The 8,233-nt window shown below is 47.2% G+C and overlaps 1 protein-coding gene across 3 annotated transcripts in view; it reads left to right on the top strand.

Moving 5' to 3' along the window:
• The first annotated feature begins 3,320 nt into the window (after window positions 1–3,320).
• The window catches only part of ZFAND4 (zinc finger AN1-type containing 4), a 54,672-nt gene continuing 49,759 nt past the window's right edge, over window positions 3,321–8,233 (top strand). The window contains exons 1-2 of one of the 3 annotated variants that reach the window (XM_027846318.1): window positions 3,321–3,585; window positions 3,739–4,192. The gene's annotated coding sequence lies outside the window, so the exon portion shown is untranslated. Of the gene's footprint in view, window positions 3,586–3,738; window positions 4,193–4,247; window positions 4,444–8,233 lie in introns of those variants that run through there. The other 2 variants (XR_003567724.1, XM_027846319.1) reach the window with 2 other exon arrangements.

Raw genomic sequence — 8,233 nt, 5'->3', positions numbered from 1 at the left:
AATTTCTTCACCTTTCAGCTGATCCCAAAGATGAGCTCCAAACAGTCTAAACTGGTCATCAGATAACAGTCCATTACTGGGACCATGTGCAAAGCCTTTCCTTCTAGACCTTGTACATAACTGGTATAGCCCTCAAGAACCCATGGGTGACAATGTCATAATGATAAATTAAATGGGTCTTGAGAAGATTATTGCAAGCCTGTGTTACAACACCTTTCATTACAGAATCCCTCCATTGGAAGGAATCTCAAAGGTCTAAGATGCATATTTGAACAGGAATCCTCTCCACAATATCCCTGACTGCCTACACCACCCTCCACTTGAAGACTTCCAGCTATACACAAGGAACTCACTACTTCTGGAAACAAACTGTCCATTACTGGACAGCTCTGATGGTTGGGTAGTTTTTCCTTACATCAAGCTTCATTCTACTTCTCTAAAACCTCCCCACTTCTGCCATCTGGAGTAGAATATATCAAATCCCTTTTCCATATATGATAGTCTTTCAAATATTTGTAGACAGCAATAATGGCCTCCTAAGCCTTTTCCATTTCCTATGATTGATCCTTGTGTGTCATGATTTCTAGTCCTCTTTCCATGCTGGTTGTCTCCCTGAGGTATTTATTATTATGTCATTCCCAAAACAGGAGCTCCCAGCACTGAACACAATATTTTAGATGTGAGCAAAGTGTGGCAGAACTATCCTCGTTATTCTGGACACTGCCTTCATTCATTAGATTTTAGGCATTCTAAATATTAAATGATAATATTGATGACACAGAATGTTATTGTATGAAAGATAACTAAATGCTATGCACACCACCCTAGCAACAAGTCCTTATAGTTTGTACAAGAATTTTTTTATCAAGTAAAGCAATGTAGTGCAGCAGGAAGGACCTTGAGGAGTGGATTTGAAGTGGTGTTCTGCTGCTGCTATTTACCATTTGTGTGACTTCAGACATGCAAGTCATAGGGATACTGGAGGCAAAATTAGAAGGAATGACAGACATCATCTGGTCTAGCTCCCTCACTTTACAAATGGCCAGTGCCTTGTCCAAGGTTGGGGAGGTGAAGTGAGGGGTGGTAAGTCACAGCTCCAGGATTTAAGCCCAGGACCTCTCACTGCAAATCTAGGGCTCTTTCTACCACTACCACCCTTCCCCCTCCCATTTAGCCTTACACATCTCTGGGATTGTTAATGTTAAACTGCTTTGCAAACTATAAAGCACAATGAAAATACAAAGGAGTATTACTTAAGTAAAAAAGCTTAAAACCTTAAAAAAGAGGGGCAGCTAGGTGGCATAGTGGATAGAGCACCAGCCCTGGATTCAGGAGGACCTGAGTTCAAATCTGGCCTCAGACACATAACACTTACTAGCTGTGTGACCCTAGGCAAGTCACTTAACCCCATTGCCTAGCCAAAAAAAAAAAACCTTAAAAAAGAGAAACTAATTATCAGGCACCTAGGTGAAGTAGTGGATAGAGTGCCCAGGCCTAGAGTCAGGGAGACCTGAGTTCAAATCCAGCCTCAGACACTTAGACCCAGACTTCTGGGCAAGTCACTTAACCCTGCTTGCCTCATTTTCCTCATCTGTAAATTGAGCTGGAGAAAGAAATGGCAAACTACTCCAGGATCTTTGCCAAGAAAACCCCAAATGGGGTCACAGAAGAATCGGACCAACTGTTCAACAACAGTTACACTTTGAATGATTATCTTACATCAAACTTCCCAATTCAATTTACTTTTCAATTAAGTCCATAGAAGAAGACACATAAAAAAGACTTTACAGTTTTTCTGGAACTTTTGAATAGAGAAGATAGCCTGGATTTGGTGTGAGTTAGGGAGTAGGGGAAGGGGGAAATGAGGTGCTCAAAAGGTAAAGTGATTATTAGCCCAGTACCTGACACATAGTAGGCACTTCATGTTTACTGGTTGATTAAATTAGCACTTGTGGTGGAGCAGGATCAGACAAAGCACTTGGCTATTAGAATTTATCAAAAATGTGCTGCAGACTTGTTTTCAAACTGCAGGAGCACAGACATGGAAGTAGAGGGGATTTCTGGGGCCTTCCCTTTAGTCCAATCCCTTTCTTTGAAACCTTAAGGGTCTTCCCATTCCAGACTGATTTTTTTTTTTTTTTGACTAGGTAAAGAAGCCATTCTCTGCCTCATTTCTTACCTAGCCTTAATCACTGAATGGTCGCTGCTTCAGTCAGATGGGAAACCTTTAAAGACCTTATCTTAAAAAGGCCCTGGCCTCCAATTGCATCCAGGGCCATCTCCAGTTGTCCTGATCTATATCTGGCCGCTGGACCCAGATGGCTCCGGAGGAGAGAGTGAGGTTGGTGACTTTGCACAGCCCTCCCACACTTAACTCCAATTTATTTGCCTGCATCAATTCCCTGATGTCAGGGTCCTCTTTCAGTATGACAAGAATGAAGGACAAACAACAGCAATCTCCTTCTTTGATGGGTGAGGAAACTGAAACCCAACAGATTTTGTTCATGTTTAATCTGTTTATCTTGTTCCTACAAGTTTTTTCTTTAAATATTATGTAACTGAACTGATCTATTTTTACATTTACAATCACTTCTCCTTTAATAAAATTCCCCTGCCTAGCCATAATGGTACAAGGTATTGCCTATTTCCCCATTTAAAATAAAATTGTGACTCTTTCTACATATGTGGAATTACCTTCAAGATGTTGGATTTAGCCCAATTTCTGACAATGATGTTTCCAATTTTCCATAGTAGTTTTTGTCAAATGGAGAATTCTTACCCTAGTAGTTTGGGTTTTTTTTAGGATTTACCAACCTAGGAGTACTCTCTTCAATTGTTTCTGGGTCTTGCTTACCTATCTGATCCATTGATCAACTCTTCTATTTAGCTAGCACCTAAGAGTTTTGATTATTATTCACTTTTTAAATGTTTGCCCAATAAGGTAGAGTAGCCAATTCATAGAGTAGCTAATTAACTCTACAATGAAAGTGTATTTGATCTAGCTTGGATATTAGGCCATTTTCATTATATTTTATTTAAATGTGTTTTGTTTTGAAAGAGATGAGAGGAAATGAGTCTCCATCATCTTGCTATGAAATGCTAAAAAAAAAAACAAAACAAACAAAAAAAAACTTTGGCACACTCTTTAAGACTTGTTTTGACCATGATGGGTTTTTTGTTTTATTTTGCCAGCATGTTGGTTTTCTTTGTGGTTTCCAGTGAGTCATTTCTTTAACTTCCTGTTTGAGCAAGTGCTTTGCAACAAGTCATTACAGCGTTTGCATATCTTGCTTTTCAAGTCCTTAAAAGAGTTTTTTCCCTTCTTGGGATGAGGGAGGTGTAGATTTCCTGGGTTCATGGGTCTGAAACCCAAAGAGACAGCTAGCTGGCCAATGCTTAAAGCCAGTCGTGTGATAGGATCCTGATAGACTGGGCAAGTCACGCTGGGCCTCAGTTTCCTCCTCAGTAAAACAAGGATCACTATCACCCACCTCCCGGGGTTGTTGTGAGGAACAAATGAGATCATATTTGTAAAGCGCTTTGGGAACGCAAAGCAACCTTGGAACTCATCTAGCAAAATTCAAAGTAAGTTTTGCAAGCCTTCCCGGGTGTCCAGTGTGATACTGCGGGCCTTTGCAATGGGTGGGGGAGGGGCTGGACGAAAGGAGGGAATTTGGAACTTAAAATTTTAAAAAACTGAATGTTTTAAAAAAAAAAAAAAGAGTCCCTCAATTTCAGGTATGAAGTAACGGAGACCACAGAAGGGTGTGCGACCCCAAGGTCAAAGGTTGTTTCTGGTGCAGCTAACTGCTCCAGGAGGCCCCGGCCACGACAGCTTCTTCGGCCGCTGCTTTGGCCCTCTCTGCCTCCCCAGCTTGGAAAGTGAGGGTCCCCGAGTACAAGCCGAGGTCACCAACCCGCAGGGGGATCAGCTCCGACCAGAAGCGAAGTCGGAAGGCCCACTCCCTGCGTTACAACCACCTGCCTTCAACACCCACGGCCTTTGACCTCAGGGCGAGCGACGCCCGGTCATGTGCCCTCTGTTGTTAGCAATGGAGGGTCAACATCCGGGCCTCTCGTAACCGACAACAGCCGCCGAGGTAGTACTCGAGCAACCGCCCGCTCTGGTCACCGAAGCCCCTCCCCAGCCCGGTGCTGATTGGACGATTTTGTGAGCGCGGGCCCGCGATTGGTAAGGGATGTCACAAACGGGGTAGGTGGGAGCGGGGAGTGGGCTGGAGAGTTGGCCTGGCCGGTGCCCCCCTCCTGCTCCGCTCCGGGAGCGAAACCGAGAGCTGAGTGTCCGAAGGGCTGCTTCCGCCGGGGGGCCGGGCTGGATGGGGCCGGCGACTAAACCCGGGGAGCAGGTGGCCCCAGGCTGTCTCGCCGCCTCTCCCTTCTGAGGAGGAGACGAGTCCTGAGCGCCGCGGCGGGTCTGCGCAGGTGAGCGCCCCTTCCCCCTCTCCCTCCGCCCTGGTTCGGCTCCGTCCTCCCCGGGGCGCCCCGCCCCCCCCCCCCCGCCGACCGGGCGCCGCCCGGGGCGCGCCAGGGAGCCCCCCCCCCCCCCGCCGCCCCCGCCCCCGGCCGCGCAGGCGCGCGCCACCCCCCCCCCCCCCCTCCCCGAGCCCTCCCGCTGCGCTCCTCGCCTCTGGCCCGGGAGGGAGGGAGCCGCCTGCCCCATTCTACCGATTGGCCAACTGAGGCCGTACGGGGCCTATATTTGAACCCAGATGCCAGCCCAGCATTGTCTCCCCGGCAGAAACTCGTCATTTGACGGTTATGGTGGGGAAACTGAGGCTCGCACCTCCGTGTGGACCTTAAAGTTTGGTTAAAAGAGGCAAACAAGTTAGGGGATGTACATTCATATTGCTTATTCCCTGGAGCTTGCAGAGTTCACGTACATGGAGTCTAATTCTGACCGACAAGCGGGATGGGGAGACCTTTTGTCCATTTAGAACAATCCCAACCAGGACGCCTGTGTCACTCAAAAGTTGTAGTCTCCATTCACTTGTTTAAGCCGAGCGTGAGAAAGGACTCTGCTTTACGCCGTTGGGTACATACAGTACATACCTGCATACAGTAGGAGAAGTGTCAGTGCCCGTGAAGTCACAGGCCCTGCCCTGCATCTGCCCATAACGTACCCGGGTAAGAAAAGCCCCTCCATTGCGGACGGGCCGGTCCTCGGCGTCGCGGCGCAGGAGGGGGCGCAGCCCTGCAAATGATCTGAAATGACTGTCACCCGCGGTTGCTTTCCAGCAGCCCCTCCCTCGGCGCTCCCGCCTTGAGTCGGTGGGATCGCGACCCTGCCCAGGCTCAGCCCCCGCAGGCTCGAAGATTCAGGGCCTGTCCTCGGGGTGCGCTCCCCAAACCAAGCATACACCCACCCCCGACCCCGCTGTGTTCTCTGTGTCCCTTCCCCGCGGCGAATGTAAGCCCCCTGAGGGCGGGGCAACTCGGCCCATTTCCCGAGAGGGTGCCCGGGGAGCATCAGGCCGAAGCCCTGAGGCCTGGGCTCTTCCCACCACGTTGGGCTTCTTGCCCTCGGGCACTTCCACTCTGTTGCGTTCCTAGCGAGTTTCTGGGGAACCTCAGGAATTTGAAATTTACCTGGAGCCCTTCTCCTCAGCCCCTTACCCGGTATTTGCTTCCCGCACCCCTTCTGGAGTGCAGGTCTCTTGAGGGCGAGGGCAGAGGCTCTCACTGGGCCCCAATCACCGGTGTCTAGAGCAGTGATGGCTTTGCACTGTGGTCCCGCCTGTGTTTGCAGCTGTTCGGGAGGCACCCAGTGTGGAGACGCCCTCCAGAGAGGGTAAGGTCGGTGCATTCCCTTCACACAAAGCATGGGACTGTCAGAGCCAGCACAGAGCCCCAGCTGGTGCATTCTGATGCTTCTGGAGCCTTGCACTTAGGAGGCACTTAATAAAGATTTCTTGAGTAATTGAGAGCTAGAAAGGACCCCAGAGGGGATCTAGCTCAACCACCTCTTTTTACCTCAGAAGCCACTGAAGAGGTGATCTGCCTGGTTATTCAGAGCAGGCTGCCCTGGACCTTCTTTGTCGAAAAGGTCCAAGAGGATGGCCTGGATGCCTGGACTCCTTTACTTGCCTCTGTAGAATGCCCTGCTTCTGCGATGTACGACATCTGAGCGGGTAGAGCAAACCATAACACTCCATTTTCCAGGGCATTAGGGTTCCAACCCTGTGAGGTACATGGTGCAGTTATCCCCCATTTTACAAATGAGGAAACTGCCCCCCCCAGGTCCTACAGCCACATCGGAGGTAGTATTGAAACCAGTTCTGATTCTGAATGGAATCCTCTTTCTGTTATGGCAGGCTTGTTCTCTCTATCCCCAGTGCCTAGCACAAAGCCTTCCTTGCTCTTAGGAGATGCTGAATGTGCAATTCGGTTGAATGATCTCACCCCTGTTCCCTAGCAGTTCTACTGTGACTTAACGGGTTTGCTCTGGGCTATACAAAGGACTTCATTGGCCTCTTTATAAAGAAAGTAAGACTGAAAGTAGTCCTGAATAAGAAGAATAAAAACCACCTCTCCTGAGATTTCCAGTGCAGCAGGGATATTTTAAACTAACTGTAAAATGTCCAGTTTGGAGATTTGGAGAACTTAGGGTTCTCCTGAGGTCTTTAAAGGTAGCAGGGAAAAGTCTAGGGTTATTAAGCTGAAACAGTGGGGACCAGCAGAAGTTCTTCCAGTATTCTGATGAAAATCATTAACAGAAAAACTTGACGTGGAGGATAATGGTTGGTTACTTTCCATCCTGCTGAAATGTTGGCTTAAGACTTAGAATCTTGGGTTCATAGAATTAGAAGGACACCCAGAGACCATATGATCCCAAAACTATGACTTTCCAGAAGAGGAAACTGAGGCTTATTCAAGACCTACTGGAAGTGGGATTTGAACCAGCTCCATCCTCCCAGCTCCACTCCCAAGTTCTTTCCACTGTACCTGGCTGTCTTATTTTGCTGGTTCTGATTATTGTTTTGACAATTAGAATGGGGAAAGGTGAGAAAATTTTCTTTGGGAGTATTTACAGATAAGATAGATTCTGCCTTTTTTTAGTTGGAGATGGAGAAAAGTAATGAATAGTTACTAAAGTGTGTAATTCTGTGATACCAGTGTTCTTGATATCCACTTTCATTCAGATTCTCCTACTGCTGAGTCTCATTTTCCCCATCTGTAAGATGCATCTATTAATAGCAGTAGGAACTACTTCACAAGGTTATTGGGAGCTTCTGGATTTTGCAGATTTTAAAATGGTCCATGTTGTCTGTTGTAATTAATTATTACCTCCATTTTATAAATGAGGCACCTGAAGCTCTAGGGTTGTGACCTGTGCATTGCCCCAAGCTTGTGGGTTTTAGAGCCAGGATCTGAATCCAGATGTCTCCTGACATGTCCATTCAGTGCTCATAGAGGTGGCTAGATGGCACAGTGGATAGGTCTCTGGGCCAGAAGTCAAATCTAGTCTCACACAGTAGCAGTGTGACCCTGGGCAAGTCACGTCACCTTCTTTTCCTCAGTTTCCTCCTCTGTAAAAACGGGCTGGAGAAGAAAATGGCAAACCTCTCAGTATTTTTGCCAAGAAAATTCCAAGTGGGGTCTGGAAGAGTCTGAAACGACGAACAACAACAGTGCCCATAAATTATTTAAGTGTAGGTAAAGCCTCTCAATATGAAGGGATGTTCCACAATGCACATTTACTGAAAGAGCCAAACAAGTAATACAAATTCTGAAAGAATTTAGTGGCGAGAGAGTACATTCTTGGCTGCCATGATCAGGGAAGGTTTCACAGACTACTGAGACTTGTTGGATAGGTGGAATTCATACAACCAACCAGTGAAAAGGCTGAAGGGCATTTCAGACAGTGAATGACTTAGGGTTGGGTTCAGTTTCAGTTTGTTAGAAATGGTAGCCAAGCTTCTAGATCAATCTCAAAGAACCTGTTTTACCCAGTAGTACTATAGACCCCAGTTGCCATTTATAACCTTGCTTGCATGAGAAAGTATGTTTTCTGCTCCTTGGGGCTGGGGTCATGGGTTCTGTCAGGGCCATCAGCCGCTTGAGCCTTACAGGATCTCCACCCTTCTGGATCATTTTGCTGATTTTACTATAATAAAGTGTTCAAATTTAAACTTTTGAGGTTGGGGGATATAGGGTTCTCAAGTATTCAAGCTCCATTTATAAACAGTTTGATGCTTTGGGGTTCTAGTCAGCT

Source organism: Vombatus ursinus, unplaced genomic scaffold (genome assembly GCF_900497805.2).
Source record: "Vombatus ursinus unplaced genomic scaffold, bare-nosed wombat genome assembly UNPS02015129.1, whole genome shotgun sequence".
NCBI lineage: Eukaryota > Metazoa > Chordata > Mammalia > Diprotodontia > Vombatidae > Vombatus > Vombatus ursinus.
This window is presented reverse-complemented; position numbering and strand designations above follow the sequence as displayed.